Source organism: Grampus griseus (genome assembly GCF_964374135.1).
Source record: "Grampus griseus genome assembly, chromosome: 10".
NCBI lineage: Eukaryota > Metazoa > Chordata > Mammalia > Artiodactyla > Delphinidae > Grampus > Grampus griseus.
Window position 1 is genome coordinate 18,010,244 of NC_139004.1, and position 20,287 is coordinate 18,030,530.

At 36.5% G+C, this 20,287-nt stretch overlaps 2 long non-coding RNA genes across 2 annotated transcripts in view; both read left to right on the forward strand.

Annotated features, from left to right (window-relative positions):
* Nucleotides 1–11,983, forward strand: part of LOC309828707 — a 66,815-nt gene extending 54,832 nt beyond the window's left edge. Inside the window, exon 3 of the long non-coding RNA XR_014297346.1 lies at nucleotides 11,943–11,983. This is a non-coding gene — a long non-coding RNA (uncharacterized lncRNA). The remainder of the gene's footprint in view (nucleotides 1–11,942) is intronic.
* Nucleotides 11,984–16,128: 4,145 nt separating this feature from the next.
* The window catches only part of LOC309828708, a 114,798-nt gene continuing 110,639 nt past the window's right edge, over nucleotides 16,129–20,287 (forward strand). The window contains exon 1 of the long non-coding RNA XR_014297347.1: nucleotides 16,129–16,168. This is a non-coding gene — a long non-coding RNA (uncharacterized lncRNA). The remainder of the gene's footprint in view (nucleotides 16,169–20,287) is intronic.

Sequence of the window (20,287 nt, forward strand, 5' to 3'; positions counted from 1 at the left end):
GGGTAAGGGGGGGATAAATTGGGAGATTGGGATTGACATATACTCACTACCATATATAAAACAGATAACTAATAAGGACCTACTGTGTAGCACAGGGAACTCTACTCAGTACTCTGAAATGGCCTATATGGGAAAAGAATATAAAAAAGAGTGGATATATGTATATGTATAACAGATTCACTTTGATGTACACCCGAAACTAATACCCTATAGTTGTAAATCAACTATACCCTAACAAAAGTTTTTAAAAAATAAATAATAAAAACATTAAAAAAAATTTTTAATTAAAAAAATAAAAATTAAAGAAAGAAAGAATGCGGAAGCAGATCCACCAAAGAAATTAAGACATGATGTCGGACTTCTGGCAACTCACAATTACACCATGCTCTCCAAACCTACCTTAGACCAGAGACTATTCAATTCAGCATGTAAATGAATTAAATAAATGAGCTAACAACAAAAAGTCATTTTTATACTTTGCTTCATAGACCAAATCTATATAAGTAATAGATATCATTTATAAAGTAAATACGATGTGCTAGGTTTTGTACTAGGTGACTTACCTGTATTATATCTAATCCTCTTTATAAACAAGCATAGGAGGTATTGGTGTCTCCATTTTACATGAGAAAACAGGGACTAAAAACGATTGAGTGGCTTGCTTTAAATCAAATAGACTGAAAATGTGAAGCTATGAACTATGAATAATGGTCAGAATCATCTCTGGCAAAAGCCTGTACATTTTATTTTAACTATATCATATTTTCTCTAGCATTAAAATATTTTTATAACATATAACAAGTCAATAGATGAAATATTGTATTCTGGGAGAACATATAACTAAAATAAATAATTGAAAGTAAATAAATAGATGCTATTTCTTATTTTCTTTCAGCTAGAATTTCATGTTTTATGAATTTTAAGAATAAGATGAAATTAAGCTCTCTGTTTGATTTAGAGCAATGTCCTATAATCAGGTAGAAGGTGTATGAAATTTACATCTATTAACAAAGCCAAATAAAATCAGAAGAGAGTAAAATCTCACTGTGCAGAGTCACAGGTTGACTTTTATTTAATTTAATATCATGGTCAAAAGGAGGAGAATCAGCTACCCCTACAATGTGAATAACAGGAAAAATAATAGAAAAATAATTGTAGTGGATTGAATGGTGGAACCCCAAAAGATATGTCCACCCAGAGACTATGAATGTTTATTATTTGGATATGTGACCTTATTTGAGAAGAGGGTCTTTGTGGACATAATTAAGTTAAGGCTATTGAGATGAGATTATCCTGGGTTAGGATGTCCCTATAAGAGAAAACAATTGTCCCTATAAGAGAAGAGAAGGGGAGAAGACAGGACAAAGAAGACAAAGCCATGTGAAAGGCACAGCGATTAGAGTGATACAGCCACAAGCCAAGGGACTCCTGGAGCCACCAGAGGCTGGAAGAGGCAAGGAAAGATGCTCCCCAAAGCTTCCAGAAGGAACCAGCCCTGCCAGCACCTTGATTTTGGATTTCTGGTCTCCAGAACTGTGAGAGAATACATTTGGTTTTAAGCCTCCCAGTTTGTTGTTATTTGTATGGCAGCCCCAGGAGACTAATACAATGACAAGATGCGGTTTAAAATGCAGTTTAAACCACAAGTGCATTTGCCTTAAGACAATTCTCTCTTCTGCAAGGAAAGATTCTAGTCCTTCACCAAATTGAATAGTTTCCCCATGGACAAAACAAGTAAAACAAAATAAGTGAAGAAAACCACATTGAGTGGTAGACGGATTGGGTCTCAGTCTGCTTCTAGAAAGTTTTCTTAACTGAATATTTTTTGCAAGAGTGGACATTAAGAGGAAGTACCAAAGTTGCCATAATTCCCTTTTTTCTAGTCGTCAGAGGATTTTGTCCATTGAACATGAAGCTTTATTTCAAGAAAGAGTCACCACATGCTTGAAAGTGCAAATATGTATATATACCATATCTAAGCTCAGATTTAGGCTGTCATAGCTTTCAGTTTTCCTTCACTTCAAACATAAATACATTTGTATGAAGTAAGTATTGCCCTCATGCTCATTTGAAATGAATATTTGATGATTCAGTTATAAATCACATACAAATGTCCCACAAATAAAGTGTTTATTATAAATTTAATTACTTATGTGGTTTATTTTGTTTTTATGAGACCAACATTTTCATAGTTTTTTTGAAAAAATCATAGACACACTTGATTATGTAATCATCATAAAAAAGAATTAGTATTTTCATAAATAATAGTGCCTACATTTAGAAATAGAGAATTACCAGATTCTGGAGCTCAGCCTTCCATGCTGCATTTGCAGACTATAAATCACTCTTAAGGTTCCATGAATATTTTAATTATCTTAGCCATTTATTAGAAGTTTTTCTCCTCTTGGATTTAAAACGTGATGGCACATAGAGAAGCCCTCTAAAATCCAAGCCCAAATAATATATTTTCATGTTCACAACAGAAAACAACTCTTATCTCCTCCCATCTCCTCTGTACTTTTATGCTCTAAAAATGCTTGCTTGACTCTAAGTTCACTCCATCCATGAAGGCTTCTGCTGTCACCCTGGTCAGAAATCATTGTTCTCTAAACAAGCTTTATTGTCATATTACTTAAAAAAAAAATTACCAACTGCTGCCCTATGGTATAGTGATTTACTAGCGTTGTGCTACTTCCCTATGAAGGTAAAAGCTACTTAAGCAGAGGTGGCAAGTCACTGTCACTTGATCGGTCACCTCCAATGACCGGCATTGAGGTGCCATGTTGAGAAGGAGCTGAAGGCCCTGTGCTGACTCAGCAGGAAATAAACAAAAAACGATACTACACACAAGAGGGCGTTCGTTCTTTCTGTCCTTCAAGGTGAGACCATATTGCACTTATCTGTTTCCAAAACAGCTTAGCACTGGGGAATATGTTTACTTCCTATTGACCTCTTTAAGTTCATAAGAACTTCACCAAAATTAAGCACACATTCTTGACGTCTTGCTCATGAAATTGTAGGTCCATCTTCCTTCAGTTGGCTATAACCCTTCTTATTCCGGCTCCCTCAGGTCCCTGATTGGTTTGGATTATGTTTCCTTTCCTTGATTTATACTCCTTTGGATTAATAATGGGTTTCAGATTATTTATTATAAAAACACTTCCAAATGGATTTCTCAAACTGTAGTTATAAACTGTGAGATAAGCACCCATCTTAGACATCAGAGATACGGAGTTATTGGTGACCCTGTAGCTTTCCACAGGCTGAGCCCCGTCAGCCCTACCCTACACATACAGGGACGAAGAGATCTTGAACACAAGAGGCTATGCATAAAGAGTGCTCAGTGGATTTTTTTAATCAGCTAATTTTTAAATGCATGTGTGTATTTTGGGGACTCATACACCACACAGAGCCTCCTTGCTTTTTGTGAAAAATGTAATACTTTATACTTGAATTATTATATAAAATTAATGAAAACATTGGATCGCTGGTCTGTCTTTACATTTTAAGTGAAACATTTGGTACTGAGAAAAAATTGAACTGACCCTGAAATCTGTGGTTTTGAAAAACACTTAGGTATACTGTTTCAAGGAACAATTTGACCTTCACAAGAGTAAAAGGCCCTGTTTTATTTTTCTGCTTTTATGTTTTATTTTGATGATAGCATGTTTTTGTGTGTGTGTGTGGCAGAATGTGTCTTTTGAATAAAATCTCACTAGTAAGATTTTAGTAAGTCAAAGAAAAATAGAGATCTTTGTATGGATTCAAGATGTACGAGATTTCAAAGGGGAGAATGGAGTGTTTATTTTTTGTTTTGCTTTGTTTTTACTTTTCCCCGGTCTTTCAAAGGTGATATTACAACTGTATTGTGTTTACAACCACCAGAACTTGTTGATTGAGGAGAAAATACTTTATTCATGAGCTTTAGGGTATTTTGCAGGGCACCGTATGCCCTGGGATTGGGCATTAGCAGAGCATGGCAGGTTGGTATGTCTGTCAGTCTGTTGGAAGTTGTGAGAGTGAAAAGGATTAGAAATCAGAGTTCTCTGAACAAGTGAGATGAGTTGTATACAGACACGTGCACAGACATGCATACACATATATACATATATATACACATTCACATGTGTACATACACATACACGTGTATGTGTGTATATATATACACATATATATATACACTCACATATATATTATATAAAGGTTAGAAAGGCAGAGGAAAGCAGATAGTATTACAGTTGCAACCAGGTAAGAGAGTCTGAATAGAAAAAATTATTTAAATCAGGAAGGTATGGGGGGATAAAATATACTCTGGCATGAAAAAGATTTAAAGTCTAGGGTACTCAGCTTAGTCCAGTGGAGATGGAGAACTCCCAGTGCCATGAGATGTAGACGCACAAGAACCCTAGAGTCCAGTGGGGTAGAGTTAAGGGTCGATCCAGGAGCGGTTGTTCCTCACTCCTAAGAGATTAAGGCACAAAAGTCTTAGCTTTAAGCTAAACCAAGAAACCAGGCAAGACACAGTCAGGATCTACAGTTTGTATCTTGTAAAAGACTCATGGCACCAAGAAGGGAGGTGCAGGGAATGAAGGTTATGCTGGAAGGAAGGCTCAGTGTCACTTTGAGTGACTACGGCTCAGAGTGAGAGCAGCAGTACCAGTGGAAGAAGCCCCCCAAGACCAGTGTTCAGGGAGTGCTTGTGGCGTGCTGTCTCCCTAATCTCTGTACAGCAATGGTTACGGCACAAGCTTTGGAGTCACACCTGAAGGTGAATTTTGACTTTGCTGCTTATGAGCTGTTAAAGTAGACAAGATAATTAACCCTTCTGAGTGAGTTTCCTAAAACATAGAGGGTGGCTACTGAACACTTCAGTGTTCTTAGAGCATTAATTGATATAATGGTAAAGCACTTAGAAAATTGCCTGGCATATAATAAACAATTCCTCAAATAATAATAACACCAAATAGCTAAATATTAATCCAAGTCTAGGTGGAAATCTGAGGATCAGCAATTTTAGGTAACTAGCCAAGCCACTCAAGTAGTAAACAGTGAACTAGGAGTCTAATCAAATTTGTCTACCTCCAAAACCTGTACCCCTTCAACTAAATGACACTGAATGTGGATATAATTCAGGCCAAATTAAGAGGCCATAGGGAAGAATGAGTTCACCCTTGACACTATCAGTCACATGGCTACCTTGTACTGATGACTAAATCTTACTAAATAAAATCTTCTGTCACTTTATGTCAAGATGGATAAGAAAAAACCCAAAAAGACCAAAAAAAAAACCAAAAACACCCAGTAATTTCTAAATTGTATTTGCTTTAGATATTCAAGTGACTTAAAATAATCACTGCAGCATGTGGCACTATTCTTTTGAAAATAATATTATATATGCTTTGGATAACATGCACAAGCTAGGTGCTTTTCTTGGGTTCACACAATGAGATGGAGTGAAAGGGCTATTTCAAACATCTTCAAACAGCTTTCACAGGAGCCAAGTCAAGACTTATCACTGGAAGTTCTCAGTATTTTGTATATGGTTTAAAAGTCTCCTTTCCATACCTCTCTCCTCACCTACTGCCACTTGCTACTTTTCTGACACAGTGTCACTAAAAGTAAATATGGGATCTGAAGGTGGGCAGTCATGAATGCATGATGCATTTTTCAAACTCTGCCCAAGATCCATCGTGATACAGTTCTCTGGAGATTTCATGGAATTAGCAGGTTGCACCTAGAGCCTAGTATCTGCCTGTTTGTTCAGGTACAGATCACTCCAATGGCAGCAAAATACGTTTTCTGTGTAAAACTACAGCAAGGAGGCAGATCCTGTAGCTCTTTAGATTCTTACTTTGATTTATGAAGAGAGAAAAATAAGACAATACAAAAAATGCTATGCTAGTCAGGAACCAGTGAAGTGAGATCAGGAATAACACTTTGTTCTGATCAGTGGAAGGTCAGAACTGACCCTCTCTCTCTCACCCTCATTTTGAGACCATCAGAGTGTAGTTTTGCAGAGGAACAATGAATTGGGGGTTGTCTTAGCTTGCTAAGTGCTGTAGATCTCATTTAGTTTATTTTACAAGTCATTTGGCACAATGGTAATAATGACAATGAAATTAGATTCTTGCTACTTAAAAAGGCCTTCTACTTTGTGCATAAATACTTTGGTTCATGCATTCAGTTGTCAGGGGAAGGCCGAGATCCAGTTACCACCTCTAGTTATAGTAACTTTAATTCAGTAATTTTAGTGGCACGATCAGGCCCATGCATAAGCAGGAGAAGAATTTGCCTATAGAGTGCTTTTTAGAAGTCTGAAAATGATCTCTTTCCCCAGAATATCTTGTCTACCGACATGTAAAAAATGCATAGACCCTTCTATTAAAGAACCATTTCTTTTTTTAAAAAAAACTGTATGTCCTTATGTACCTTTTAAAAGCAAATATTCTGCTGTTATAAACCATTTACTCATTAATGTGAACTGTATCATCTCCTCTAGGACAGCTATCAAAGATTTTAAGTAACAGGAAAGAAGTGCATTTGTCTGATTATTCTCCAGACCAGACACCACACCCAGTGCATTCTCAAGCACGTGCATTTAATAAGTGATTTTGAATAAAAATTAGTATCTGATTTCAGTGTACAGGGGAAAAAATAACTTGCAAAATTCCAGGTAGTATGGGATGAGAAACCTTGGTAGCAGATAAAGGAAGAATAATTAGAACATAGGGACAACTGAGCCATTGACAAAGATGGGCAGGTGAACAAGAAATATATCTTGGGCCTGGATGGGATGAGAATGAGGATGACCAAAAGGAAAATGAGAGCATCAGGAAAGAAATGTTAGAAAAAACTTCCAAGAGAAAATTCACAGTCTGCCTTAGAACGATCCTGACAGAAGAATTTATAAAATCATACAAACTGAAGTTTTTCTCAGCAATGAACTCCATATTGGCTATTACAACCGCACATCTCTCTTCTCTAAGCTGATTCCACTGTGGTATAGTTGATATGTACTATTTTCAAAAGTATCCCTTCTAAGTTTCACAATTTACGAAATATACCAAGCACACATTGTCCCCTTGAAGTAAATGTGCTTTCCGTGGTTCATTAAATCACCACGTCTCATGCATAATTCAACTCCATCCTCATGTACACCTTAGAACTAAGCCACACATTACTAAAACACCATCCCTTTCAACTATTGTGTAATTTGATAAAGTTATATTTTCTTAAACTAAAAGATATTTCGGCACGAGTTTGCTCAGTTCACATCTGATGCTTCTAAGGTACTGTCCAGCTTTAGGACCTTCAATTTATTTAACAATATTCATTCAAAGAGGGTTTAAATACAACTTTTAATCTACCCTCCCCCCCACACACAAATAGAATTAAAGATATTCCCCCTTATCACTGATGACTCTGATGAAGTTAATATTCTCAAAACTGGCTATTGTTAATATTTGGGGCCAGTCAAAATTCATTTGCCTCAAAGGAGTTGAACCATCAGAGTAGCTGGTTAAATAGGGCCTCTCAGCTTTCTGCTGGGATACTTCTATGCTCTATCTTCAAAAAGGGACAGTTTAGAAAGTTAAGACACCTATGAACCCCCAGTGCCTTGAAATAATGACAGGCCACACACTGCAAAGCCGAGGATTCAAATGGATATCGTGGAAGGAATGTTTACAGGTGAAAATATTTATGGTTGCTGTAAACAATCTACGTCCCTACAGAACTTATACATGTTTTTTTCTTTCCAGCTTGAACTCATGCTTTCACATCTTATGGTATTCCATGTATTTCTTATCCTACTGTTGACAGATCTGTCATATCATGTCTTTTGGTTGAAATAATATGCCTTGCCTTATCACCAACAAGGAAGAGGATATTTAAAAGAAGGAAAAAGTACATTACAAAGGCCACACAGGATGACTCATTCATATGTTTAGCATTTATTGAGTGTGTACCATGTGCCATGCAGTATAAATGGTGTTGGTGAAAAAGATGGGCAAAGTTCTTGCACCAAAGGAGCTGACATGCCATTGGAGAAAGATAGATATTAAAAAACTGCATCAATAAATAAATACGATAATTTTAGAGTGGGATAATGCTAGAAATAAATCAGAGAACCAAGTAGAGAGAGATGGATGAAGTGGCCAAAGACAGTGTCTCTGAAGACAAGTTGCCATGTGAATAGAGCTCTAATAATGGGAAGAAGTGGGCCCTGAGTTCTCAGGTAATAATGCTCCAGGCTCATGGAATAGCCAAGGTAAAAATGAGCAATCAATGCAAAAAGACCATTGTGGCTAGAGTGGGTTGAAAGAGAAGGAAAATGGTAGGAGATGAGTTGGAGAGGAGAGAGAGGGATAAGAAGGCAAAACAAAGTACAGCCTTGTGAGAATTTCTGATTTATTTTAATGATACGATTTGGGTTTTCCAAAGATGACTCTGGCTGCTGTTTGGGATTGGTTTGTCCTAATCCATTTGGGCTGCCATAGTAGACTATCATAGTATGGGTGGCTTATTAACAACAGAAATTTGTTTCTCACAGTTTTGGAGGCTGGAAAATCCTAGATCAAGGAGTTAGCAGTTTCAGTGTCTGATGAGAACTTGCTTCCTCGTTCATAGATGGCCATCTTATCACTGTGTCCTCACTTGGCTGAAGAGGGCAGGGAGGTTTCTGGGTCTCTTTTATAAGGGCACTAATCCCATTCATGAGGGCTCCACCCTCATAACCTAATTACCTCCCAGAGGCCCCATGACTTAATACCATCACATGAGGGCTAAGATTTTAACATAAGAATTTGGGAGAGACATACACATTTAGTCCATTGCATGGTCTTAGGGAGCCAAGCATGGAATCATGGTCACTGGTTATTTTACTTCCTAAATCTTGTTATTTTTGAGTGTTGCTTCTTAACTCTTCTTTGATGCATGGATTAGTCTGGCTATGAAAGTGCACCATATCTCTCTCTTCTACTCTATGTAGGGAAAGGGAGCCCAGCCTTCAGTTCTTACCGGTTTTATGTCAGGGTGACAGGGAAGGGAGAAGAAGGTCTTCCCCCCATCCATTTCACATGAGCTTTGTGCATGAATCTCAAACAAGAATAACTGTCAGATTACAGATTTTTTTTGTGCATGCATGTTACTTCCTGATGCAGGGTAGTGATGTAGGAATAACGGAAGATTGAGTCAGGTTTAGGGTCTGCTCTCCACTTCTTAGTTGCATGATTATTGGAAAGTCAATGAACATATCTAGACCTCAGTTTCCTCCTCTTCAAAGGGAATACACCATTTTTTAGGATCAAGTGAGATAGTGTATGTGACAGTGCGTTTTCGTTTTAAAGCACTATATAAATGTTCAGCGCTTTGATCAATGATTATCTAGGTTGACCTCAATATGTCACAGGATGGAGATGAAAGTTTATTAAGGTGCATTGTCATATACAAAATTGGGGCTGTAGGGTTGAGCTCCTGCCTCTATCCCAAAACCTCCCACACCCCAAAATCAAAGCAAAAGTAGGAATTGGAAAGGGAAGGTGATAACAGTCACATTAAAATAAAAGGTTGGAAAGGGAATTTGAAGGTTCATGTAGTCCAGGGGTAGGCAAACTTTTTCAATGAAGGGCCAGAGAGTAACTATTTAAGGCTTTGCTGGCTCTACTGTCTCCATTGTAACCCCTCATTTATGCTGTTGTAGCATAAAAGCAGCAATAGATTTTTGTTTAAAAAATGAGTATGACTGTGTTCCAATATAACTTTATTTGTGGACACTGAAATTTGTAAATCATACAATTTTCACTCGTCAAAAAATCCTCCTTTTAATTCTTTTTCCACCCATTTAGAAGTGTAAACATTATTCTTAGCATGTAGGCCATACACAATAGGTGGTGGTGGGCTACATTAGGACCAAGGGCCATAGTTTGCAAACTCCTGATATAGCCCATTCCTCCCTCTCTTTGATTAACTGAGGAACAACGCAACCAACTAGCTGCTAATTTATCTGTAAGAAATACTTCAAAAGAGAGGATAATTAGAACTTTGCATGAGAGCACAGTCAAAAAACAAATAATGAAAGATCCACTTATATCAGGAATTTTTAAAAGACTTTAATTAGATAAAGAAGATGACTTACAAAGCCTGTGCCACAGCAAATGAAGACTTACACTGGACCTCCACTGATAAGAGCGTACAGCTAGATTAAGAAGTTCGCTAATTGACACATGTAACTTTATAAAAGATAAATGGAGTTTCATTTGTAGAACACATAGGCTGTGTTGTGATGCACAGACAGACCAAGTTCAGTGTTGCTAAGAATCCTGTCAGATTAAATCAACCTGCAAATATATAATTGTGACATCTTGTTCTCATTGGTACAATACATGCCATTGGAGTCATTATCTCAAAGCTCTTTCACTCCGAGGAGCATCAGTGTTTAATTATATTCTTTTATGAGACCTCATTTGTAGACATCATCCTCTTTCAGAGCTGGCTTTGCTCAGGAAAAGTAGGTTATTATTTTCAAGACTGTGCCCAGTAGTACTGAACATTAGGCCTCTCAGCAGCGTCTTTTTAAATAGAGCATCTTGTAGAACCAAAACTCTGTGTTCTTGCTTCAAATTCTTCAGCTGTAAGTTGACAGATGAACTTATTTCCCAGTTCCTCCAGGCCTTCGCTGGCCTCAGCAAGGCTCACAAAAGATGATAGGTTTCTGGTCTGTTCGTTCGAGTAGATGGGTCGTATTCTTCATAACAAATGGGGGAGAAACAATATCTTTCCATATTGCAGATAAAAAGCTAACATAATGAATAATTGGAAAATAAGTTTCTAAGAATCTCTGTGAGGAAAGGAATTAGTTAATGCAAGAAGTGAGAGTTACTGAAGACCAGGGTTGACTATGTCCCGTGGGCCAAATCCAGTCCACTGTCTGTTTTAGCAAATATATTTTTATTGGATCGTAGTCATGTTCATTTGTTTATGTATTGTCTACAGCTGCTTTCTTGCTACAGAGTTGAGCAGTTATAACAGAGACCTACATTTGCAGAGCTTAAAATATTTACTGATCCTTCACAGAAAACTTTGCTGACTACTGCTAGAGTCTGTTGAAATCACAAAGTTAAAAATATAAACGCATTTAAGTTTGACAACACTCAAGGATTTTTTCAGAATTAAATTCCAGCATGCCATTTTCTTTTCTTTTTGGCCACGCTGTGCGGCTTGTGGGATCTTAGTTCCCCGACCAGGGATCGAACCCGTGCACCCTGCAGTGGAAGTGCAGAGTCCTAACCACTGGACCACCTGGGAATTCCCCTAGCATGCCGTTTTCAATTTAAAGTGAGACATGGTGTCTAAAGTGCTTTTGCTCCCCTTTGTTCATCTAAATTAACAGTAACTAGCAATGAATTCTATGTATTCGACTGGTATTTTAAAGAAAATCCAAGTAAAGTTCTTTCTGGGTATATGCACGTGTGTGTGTGTGTGTGTGTGTGTGTGTGTGTGTGTGTGTGTGTTTAATAGAAACAAACAGATCTGAGTTTTTCATTTTAAATTGAAATAGGAGGTATATATATACTCATGCTGCCGGACATAACATCCCCAACGTGCATAGGCCTGACAGTTCATTAATAAGCAGCAAGCATGGGAGGACATGAAGTTTCAAAAGTAAGAAATTCCTCAGATGCTTTAAGAAAGAACCAGTACTTTCCCTTATGTGGGACTTCTTACTTTTCTAGAATCACTTTTGAGTAGGCGTTGCGCTATATACCACACTTGTTCATGTCCCTGAAAGTGGTGTGAGGGCCTCCTCAGGAGAGGGATGTTATGGATGCTGGTGAACATGTCTCAGAGGTAATTCTAGAAGTTTAAGATAAGTCAAAGTTTAAGATAAATCTGCAAATTACAAGGTAAGTCAAACAGATTTATCCTTTTTTTTTTTTCCAGAGATGGTCAATGCATACGACAATATACTTAAAGAAAATAATCTGGTTCAATACAAGGTTGATTCAGCAAAGAGACTACAGATCTTCTGTAACTAAATTCAGATGTAAGTGTTTTCTGTTAACTCTCCCCAAATTATTTTTACATGCATACCTTGTTTAAAAGTACCACCTACACTGTCTCTCCCAGTCAGCACACAATTGGAAAGTGGGACTTCATTTGGCAATTATTAAAAAGCTACCTTTAAGACTGGATGCATATGACATTTTTAGAGTGCCACAGATGTGGTTCTATTTCTAAAAGGAAACTTTTCCTAACTAGAATCCATTCACCAATGCCAAATTAAACATTGTGGTCAAATATAGCACAAAAATACAAAAAAATATATAAGCATCTTTTCTAGAAATTCTGATTTTTATGATGACTTTTTGAAAGTTCTAAAGCAATCTGAATGCCCATCACCTAACCCACTGAATACTTACCGTTAATTATGATTTACTTATAAAGGTCTTCTGTTAAGTGAACAAGGGCTCAGTATGTAGAATGGCAGCTTGATTTTCCTTCTTTTGACATCTGTTCAAAATGAGCTATGATATCATCAATCATATTAACTCTGTAGTATTGTATTATTCCTTGGTGTTCCCAGATTTCATCTGACAACTTTTTCTAGGATTCAAACCATAAATACTTCCTCCAGAGACTGTAATGAGAGGTACAGATAAAAATCCAGGGACTGGAACTGATTAAAAACAAAAAGTAAGAGAAACCCATAGTTTTACACTCCCTCTTTCTCCAACCACAAAATTAATTCTTCGCCATAATTTCCCACAAGTATAAGAAACCAGTAGAAAAAAAAATAGAACCTGAAAATCTAAAGAAATATAAGTTTAATTACCAGAACTAAAGAATAGAGAAATTTCTGGAACAATATTAAATTTATCCTGAAATGATACAAAGCAGTATGAGAAAATATGTATTACCATCAATTTGAGCAGAATGTAATAATCTGCACAGTGGTAACTAAATATTATGCTTTAAGAATAATGATTTTATCACTTTAAGAATAATGAAGTACATTATTGACAATTTCTAATGGTATTCCCTTTATACAAGGAAAAATGAACAAAATAGTTTTGTTTAAAACAATGACCTTTATGGGAAAAGAGTAGTGTATTTCCTCATACTTAGAACATTTCTATGTCTCCTTTTGGATATCTACATACAACTCAAAAGTACAGAACCCAAGTCTCAATTCAATGTCAAAGTGTTGCATGCATTTTTTTAAAAGCTACTTAATGCTTATCAGGATTATAAACAGCAACATAGCATGAGGAGCACTCTGTCATGGTATTTATCTATATACTGAATTTAACAAATTTGGCTGAGTGATTTTCATGCAGTTTATATTAAATAAACTTATACATTTTTATTATTACTTACACACTTGTATTATTACATTACAAGGTAAGCACTCTAAGATCTTTGTGAGGAAACTAGATCATTTTCACTCCATTTATGTCTTCTTCTAGAGCAGGATGCAGCTATGCTGGCACTAGTGCACAGCCATATGACTGACTACTGGCCTATTGAATATGGATGGGTAGAAATGATGTCCACCATTTCTAGGCTTGGCCCGTACAAGCTTACCACATGCAATGCTCTACATTCTTTCCTCTTTCCTTGGAAACTATTTGCGGAACATGGTGGAACCACAAGGTGCCATGGGATCAGCTCTCTGACACATGGAGAAGAGCCATTTAGCAATCAGAGACACTCATTTAGGGCTTTAAGTGAGCGAGCAATAAACCACTGATACTTGCGAGTTTATTTATTAGAACAGCTAGAGTTACCTTTGTGACTACAAGTTTAGACTAATTTAGATGTGATTCAGAATTGTTTATTAAGTCTGGATACAACATGTCTATGGAAATGTTGGACCAAAATTATTTACTAATAATTTCCACAAAGGAACTCAAGTCAGAGTGAAAAGTCCATTTTCCTATGATTTGCTAGCCAGCTTTGATATGAAGAAATTGAATAATTTGAGAACAAAAATAACAAAGAAATAAAACAAAGCTTAAGGACTCACTTCTACCACCGGCTGCATCATCTTTCCATGGTAGAACTATGTTGGGAGAAATTCCGGTTACTCACAACCGCTGCTTATATTACAAATCTCAGAATTTTTTGAAACTTAGTTCTTAGGTTCAGACCACAGGAAATAATTGGCTTCCAAAAGAATGATTTCCAGTTCTGTATAACTTTTGCATCACACTTAACCCCTAGTATAATTGTCCTTTACTTAGTTGAAGGTAGTGACCATGAGGGAGGAAGGACGAACTCAAGTTTCATGACCCAGCCCACCATTCTTCTGTTCACGTAGAAATACACCTTCCTAGACATGCCAGCATTATTATTTTTTTTTTTTTCTGCAAGCACTCTAGAAATAGTTATAGAAAGAAGTAAAGGTCATAGAAGACAACCTCAACAAATGCAGATTGGCATTGGGGGAAAGATAACAGTGAGTTACTATACTCCAAAATCCCTTTGGAACATCTGAAGTAGAGTTATCATAATGTAGTTGATAACTTTTGGGCTGATGGTCAATCCATAACCTGCCCACTCTGGGAATGTCCTCCCCATTCAAAAGAGGTTTGTTTCCAGGACTCATGTATGTACCTTGTGACTCTACTCCTGACCACAGTGCATTGGATCAGTTAGGCAGATAAGATTCTCCCTCTGGGGATTCTGGGATTTAGATACAGCAATAGCATTAAGTCTGGGCTATAACTACACCTGGTGGTGTGTAAACTGTAGTATCTAATAGAAAGTGGTGCCAGGCTTCAAAGGAGAATGATTCAGGCCTACAGATGAGAGAATCTGAGCAGGAGAGAGCGAGAAAGAGTCAGAGAAGGAGACAAGGTGACAAAGACAGAGAATGAATAAATGAATGAGTGGGAGCCTAGATTACTACTGGCTTTCTTCTTCCTGCTTGCAGACTCTCCTCTGGAACATGGTTAGCTTCTGGATTGGCCCAGAATAAAGGTGCAAATGAATGGCATAGTCAAGACTCCCCAGTACAGGCCTGTTCTGGCTAGTATTAAATTATGCCTTTGATAAGCCTTTCTCTTTCAACTCCCCCTTTCCACCTCTTATAATGTTTTTTTTTTTTTTTTAATCTCTGCTTTACTAATTTTTCAGCAAGTCATTTCCTACTTATCTGTGAAGATCTGGATCAAGTATCACCTCCTCGGTGAAGTTTTATCAAATTCTGTTAGACAAAGTTAGTCATTTCTGCACCTGTGTTTTCATAGTACTTTCCACATTCCTGAACTATAACTATTTGCTTATGCAACTCTCAGTCCTCAAACTGGGAGTACTTGTGGGTGAAACTGTAATATACTTTTCTTTGAATCTCTAAACTCTAGCACTGTCTGGCACATAGTAGGTTCTCAATAAATGTTCATGAAATGAATGAATCAATGCTGTCGATTTAGTTAGTGTTACTTCCTTTGTGATGTCTTAAAATACCAAGACACTCTTTAAAATGTTGTGTTCACCCTCAATATTTTGAACAGAACCTTTTCTTTCTAAGGAACTCTGCCTCCTTGCCCTCTGTCCACACACATCTTGAAGCAGGAGCTTTTCTAGAATACTTCTTATTCTATAATTAACATATTTTCATAAGAAGTGTCTTAATCCTACCTATAGCAAATAAGGCTTTACATTACAAAAACACTCCTAGAATTAGTTTACATTTTGAGAAATTATATAGGAAAATTAATTTGAAAAGCTTCAAAAATACCTATGATTTAGATTTATTAACAAGAGGCCGTCTACTTTATTGTTCAAGTTAACAAGATATGTTAGTTATATTATGAAGCATCAAACTGATTTGAAGAAAAGTATGGATTATAATAGAGATTTTTAGAGATCCAGATAAGCCTAAAGTATATTATCAGAATAATGGAGTGAAACAACTTATATATCATAAGTCTCAGCAGTGTTGTGTCTTTATCACATTGGAATCAAGATTTCCAGGCTCACTACTGTTAATCCAGGGGGTAGATATAAATACTTAGCTAAAATCCATGTGTACCTCGCATGGCTATAGGGCTTTCGCTTTCTCCTTGTTACACAGAAGCATGAGCTATTGGATCACCAGATTTTTTAACATCTACAGAGGAAAAAAGAAAGGAAGAAAAGCAAAGGAACTTTAAAATTTCCACAGGTATGTGTCTTTCTGTCTCTCTCACGTATATATATGCAAAACTGTATGTATAATGTATACATGTATATATAATCAAGTATATATATGTGTATGTATGTGTGTGTGTATATATATATATATATATGTATATATAAATCCAAAAGAGCTCTTCTAAGTTTTTTTCTTCAACCTTTCATAAGGTGAAATTTCATCAAACCTCATCATGTGACTCTCCAGGAACCTCACTGAACAGGTCTGACTCATCGTCTGGGAATTTTAAATAGGCATGTGCTTCCATGAGAGTTAATACTTAAAAATACACATACAAACTGGCAGTGAAAGAGAGAGAGAAAGAAAGAAAGAAAAGAAACTCAAGTGAAACTTTTGCTTGGCACAAACACTCGGGTCAGACACTGGCCATTCAATATTTCACAGTTAATTGCCAGGTGGTATTACTGTTAGAGTGAAGGTGGTGGCTCAGTGTTCAGGGGACAGAAGCATTAAATCTACAGTTTATATCGTTAAGTCAGCCAACTTGGATTAAGCAGTGAAAGGAACTGCCCCTGACATAGTTGACCCTGATTCCCCTTTGAGATACCAAGTTTTCCTCAGAACCAAGGGCTGTGTCTGCCCACTAGTGGTCAGATGGCAGAGCTGGTACCCAGACATTCCCTAGAGGGTTTAATGCCAAGTTCTACCTGGATCAGTGTGGGAATGACAGTGGTCACCTAGTCTGATTTTTAAGCCAGGATTTGGGGATCTATCAACTCAGTTCTGTCAGAGAAGTTAGAATAACATATCCTAAGTCAATTTCAAGCAAAAAATTCTATTTGCAAGATTTACTTAAAAGTCTTATTGATGGCGAGTTTGCAATAGTAACTGAGATTTCAAATCTATTACCAAAGGGATCAGTTATGTCAATAGCACCTAGTACAATCTAACGACTTTCTTCTCTTTCTTCCCAAATCTTCATAGAATACCACACTGGGGTACTTTCCAGTTTGAATATCACTGAATGTTCTTCCATTGTCAATGGAATTAGTTTGAAAAAATTTTGGTTGGAATTAAAACTCTTCTGCCAATTTATCCTATCCTATAATTTCATCATTGTCTCCATTAAGTCCCTAAACAAAATCTAGAGTCTAGCTAAACTCAATTAAACACTATTCTCAGCAGAATTTTCAGTTTGTCCTCCACGCTTGGTTCATTACTGCCCACTTGAACTATCTACCATGTTCTACCCATACAAGTATCACCCTTGATTAAAGTCAAATCCACGTTCATCATCAAACTCTAAAATTACTACCACAACATGTACTACTTTTGTGGCACTTGTTGTAGCCTACTTTCATTGTTGTATTTGTGTCTTGAACAATCACCAGATACATACCTTCCCTGTAGGAATTATGTCATATTCTCTTTTTCACCCTTATAATGTTTAGCAAAGGTATTTTCCTTATAATAGGGTATCTACAAATATTTGCTGAAAGTAAAACACAGAAATAAATTACTTGTTTAATTTCCAAGTCAAGACACAAATCTAGCACTGTTTTAGTGTGGTCCAAGGCAATGTGACAAAGCTAACTCTCCACGGGTTTAGTTTTCTTTGTCACCTCTAAGAACTTCCATCTTACATTATGAGTAGGAGGCCAGTGGATGGTTTACTGACTTCCTGGTAAAGCATAAACTTTCTCTGACCTTGAGTATTAGAGTTTATGATATGCAAAGTGTCTCAATGTTTTAACATCTTTTCAAATAAAAATTTGAGTCCTGTGAGTATCATTGGAAAATTTAAATACAGTTTTTTACACACATGCTGTTATAAATGTTAATGAATTTAACATTTTTCCTTCTAATGCGTAGCTCTTACTTCCTCTCTCTGTACCTCAAATACTGATTCAAAGAGTGCCTTGGTTTGCTCATATACTCGTTTTGGTTTTTTGTTTTAAAACTTTTCCCTAGAGTTTACCTTTAGTCCCATTTTCTTAATTGTTCAAGATGATTTGTCAGCTTTTCTTCCTTGCAATCCTTTTCTCTCCTAGTTTAAAGAAAAGTCCAAGTTATTAACTAACAAAGAAAAAAATCTCAAAACCATTTTGCCTTTTTCTTTAAATTTTCTCCTTAAAATGAGTTTGCCTCTTTCATCACAATGAAACATAACAAAAGAATTATGCTCAGAAAATTCCTATAATTTAGTTCTTTCCAAATATAAGATGGAGTACTCCTAGTCATTTGCTTGTTTCCTTTTCTTTCTTTATTTAAAAAAATCTCTCTTTTTAATTATGTATATAGCTATTCCTTTCTCTTAAAATCAATTCACTCCAGGTACAGCCATTGTAATATGCCTAAAATTGAAGTTGCCCTCAAACAATTCCACAAGATCCAAGCTATCTTGTCAGCTTCTTCAGGAGCTACATATTAAAGTTTCAAAATCCAAACTTGGAACAAAAGAATAAAACAATTTCCTAAGTTTGATTATACTGCCTCCAAATAAATTCACTAGAAAATATATCAGAAGGGGAGAATTAACTAAACAGTCAAGCTAGGAACTGCCAAGAATTGAGCCACTGTGCTTTTTAATCTCTTCTCTCTAAAATATCACCAGAAATCATACTTCAGACATGGGAGAAGAGCAGTAACTGTTATACAGGGAATACTTGATAACATACTATGGAGATGAAGGATTTTTACGTCATTTAACTGTTTGAAGAATTTATTATTTTGTTGTTATAAAACAGTGTTTTCAAAAACATTGCAATTTCTTCTTTCATTCAAAAGACATTTATTGAGTATCTTTTATGTTTCAGGCCACATGGTAGAAACATGTGGGAGTATCTGGAAAATCTGTCATCAGTAATAGCTGTGCCTCTTTGCAGACTGAGGGATGTTTTATGTAGATCTTTCGTAAAATATCAACTGTGACCAGACAGATAACCAACTACTACACATTATTTTCTAAATCATTACTTTTTAATCTATTTACTTACTGATTGGATCCATTGTTCATGGAAATATGGTATAGTCATTGAGAAAACCAAAAACACTTGAATAACTGATATGTACATTGGCATTTATCATTGGTTTGTGTGCTATCCATTATACCCATTTAGAAAGAAGGTAGGGTTAGTTAGAAAAAAAACAAAAACAAAACAATTTTAAAAACAAATTATATAAGAAAAAAAGACCATGATAATTTTTCATGATAAATGCATAACAAAATCTAATCTTTCTAGCACATTGGTCGCTCAGGAAAGTGCGAACAATTTGAAGGCTCCGATCTTTTTTTTTTTTTTTAAACATCTTTATTGGGGTATAATTGCTTTACAATGGTGTGTTAGTTTCTGCTTTATAACAAAGTGAATCAGTTTTACATATACATATGTTCCCATAGCTCTTCCCTTTTGCGTCTGCCTCCCTACCACCCTCCCTATCCCATCCTTCCAGGCGGTCACAAAGCACCGAACTGATATCCCTGTGCTATGCGGCTGCTTCCCACTAGCTATCTACCTTACGTTTGTTAGTGTATATATGTCCATGCCTCTCTCTCGCTTTGTCACAGCTCACCCTTCCCCCTCCCCATATCCTCAAGTCCGTTCTCCAGTAGGTCTGTGTCTTTATTCCTGTCTTACCCCTAGGTTCTTCATGAACATTTTTTTTTCTTAAATTCCATATATATGTGTTAGCATACGATATTTGTCTTTCTCTTTCTGACTTACTTCACTCTATATGACAGACTCTAGGTCTATCCACCTCATTACAAATAGCTCAATTTCATTTCTTTTTATGGCTGAGTAATATTCCATTGTATATATATGCCACATCTTCTTTATCCATTCATCCAATGATGGGCACTTAGGTTGTTTCCATCTCCGGGCTATTGTAAATAGAGCTGCAATGAACATTTTGGTACATGACTCTTTTTGAATTATGGTTTTCTCAGGGTATATGCCCAGTAGTGGGATTGCCGGATCGTATGGTAGTTCTATTTTTAACTTTTTAAGGAACCTCCATAATGTTCTCCATAGTGGCTGTATCAATTTACATTCCCACCAACAGTGCAAGAGGGTTCCCTTTTCTCCACACCCTCTCCAGCATTTATTGTTTCTAGATTTTTTGATGATGGCCATTCTGACTGGTGTG